Consider the following 2,655-nt stretch of genomic DNA (forward strand, 5'->3'; position numbering starts at 1 on the left):
ATGCTTTTCACCAGGTTTTGTAGGTGTTGTGGATCTAGTTCTTCCCAGGCGCGCTCCAAGGCTTCAAAATAATTATTTTTGTTGGTAACACCAGTTTTTTCAACCCTGGCATCGAGAATCGCCCACAAATTCTCGATGGGGTTCAGGTCTGGGCTTTGTGGAGGCCATTCCAGCGGTTTAATCCGACAAGACCGGAAGAAAGACTTGGTCTTCTTTCCAGTATGCTTCGGGTCGTTGTTCTAAAGAAATACGAATTTCTCTTCAAGGCCCATCTGGATCAGCGAAACCTCCAGATTTTCCCGCAAGATGTTAATGTAGGAATCTGCCGTCATTATTCCGTCGATTTTCACGAGGCTTCCTACTCCACCCCATGAAAAACACCCCCAGACCATCACATTTCCTCCTCCATGCTTCACCGTTCCTTGGATGTGGCGCTCTGCACCACACACGAGCCCGCCGCTCTCGGTTAGACAGCTCGAGCTTCAGGAGCGCCACATCCAAGGAACGGTGACGCATGGAGGTGTGATGTGATGAAATGTGATGGTCTGAGGGTGTTTTTCATGGAGTGGAGTAGGAAGCCTCGTGAAAATCGACGGAATAATGACGGCAGATTCCTACATTAACATCTTGTGGGAAAATCTTGGGGTTTCGCTGATCCAGACGGGCCTTGAAGAGAAATTCATATTTCTTTAGAACAACGACCCGAAGCATACTGGAAAGAAGACCAAGTCTTTCTTCCGGTCTTGTCGGATTAAACCGCTGGAATGGCCTCCACAAAGCCCAGACCTGAACCCCATCGAGAATTTGTGGGCGATTCTCGATGCCAGGGTTGAAAAAACTGGTTTTACCAACAAAAATAATTATTTTGAAGCCTTGGAGCGCGCCTGGGAAGAACTAGATCCATAACACCTACAAAACCTGGTGAAAAGCATGCCGAAGCGCCTCCAGCAAGTCCTTAAGGCCAAAGGAGGACACATTAACTATTAAATTGCTTTTTATTTTTCTCAAATCATCTTTTCTGGGGCCAAGAAGGAAGTGGGCACTTATTTTTGTCACTACTTTTTTTTTCAATACAAATTGATTTTCTTTTTCTTTGAGTAAAATTCTTTTTTTTATCAAAATTTCGTAAGTGCAACTTTAAAAGAACATCAAAAATAAAATATCACAAAAGATTTAGGTGTGTTAACTTTAATTTGAACCAAATCAATGAGAGAAATTCGAAAACTGGTAAGGTGGGCACTTTATTTTGCCTCTCAGTGTATAACATAAACTATATATCGTGCAAATCTTCGGATATGGCAGCAACACCTAGACGTAGCAGGGTGAGCAGTCACTCCCGAACACACTCAACAACCCTGTGGGTTGGCTGGAATAATCACTCTGGAATTCGAAATCCTTTGAAATGCATCGAACACTGTTCGCCCATCCGTGGAAGTGGGTTGGACACTCCCAGTGCCCGAAGCAGGGCTGTTAAGTATCATGGCGGACTTGCGACGAAACGAGTCTTCTCACTGTCACTCGTTGTAGCTACATTTCATGTGCTCACTTTGTCACGTCGCAATGACGGAACTCTCACCAGAGCAAATTTAATGTTGGTTTGCTATTAAAAATTTTATCTAATTTTGGAGAATTGCGGGAAGTAAATGTGTTTGATAAGTTACGTGGATATCCCTCCATGATTCCAGGGGTATAAATAACAATGATATCAGATAAAAACTAATAATTATAACTAATACAAACTAATAATTATCAAGTTTACGATTCCGTCACAAGCCGTAGGGACGGAAAAATGAAAGAGAATTTGAAAAAAATCTGTCATTGTCTCGCCGTCCGATGACAGCGAGGGAAGCATCTAAGTAAAAGTCGCACGACATCCTCTATTTACAGTGACGCATTCTAGCCCTGGCCCGAAGTCCTTGGATTGGTTTTACATACGCCCTCTGCGTCCACCCGTGGGAGCAGATTGGACACCCCTGGTGCCTAGTATCTTTAGAATCCTGGAGAGTAGTATAGACGCCCTATGCGTCAACTCTTGGGAGTAGATTGGACACCCCTGGTGCCCGAGATCCTTGGGAATGCATTGAACAGACGCCATGTGCGCCCATCCGTGGAAGTGGAGACACTCCTAGTACCCGTAATCCTTAGATTGGTTGAATAGACGCTCTGAGGTTCGAATTCATTCGGTTTGGATGGAATGGACGCCCTGTGCGTCCGTGCCCGTGGAAGTACAGTGGACATCGTTATTTTGACTTCCTAGGAGGCAATACCTGTCGTCGTCGTCATGCAATGTTTGCTGAACCGTTGAATGATGTCAAACCTCGTGGAAGTGCGAAATATTAAGATTTTTAAGCGCAGTCATCCGTGTCCTAGCTTCGGAGACATATACTAATCCATTTTCACTAATATGACCTAAAAAAACTGCTACCTTGTCGTTTGATTACATCACGAGTCCGTGTAAATTGGCCGTTGGCGCTTAAGTCACCGAGTTTCGCAAAACCTCGTTGAATTTTTAACGGGGACAATTGATTGTTGGTCGTCGAGTCGCTACAAAGGCAGAAGCCAAGCTGCTCTCGGAATCGCAACAGTGAAGTAAAGGACAAAGCCGAACAGTTTGCTTTCTAAATGATGGATTTCTTTCTCAATGAACAATAAGGA

This window comes from Aedes aegypti, chromosome 1 (assembly GCF_002204515.2).
Source record: "Aedes aegypti strain LVP_AGWG chromosome 1, AaegL5.0 Primary Assembly, whole genome shotgun sequence".
NCBI lineage: Eukaryota > Metazoa > Arthropoda > Insecta > Diptera > Culicidae > Aedes > Aedes aegypti.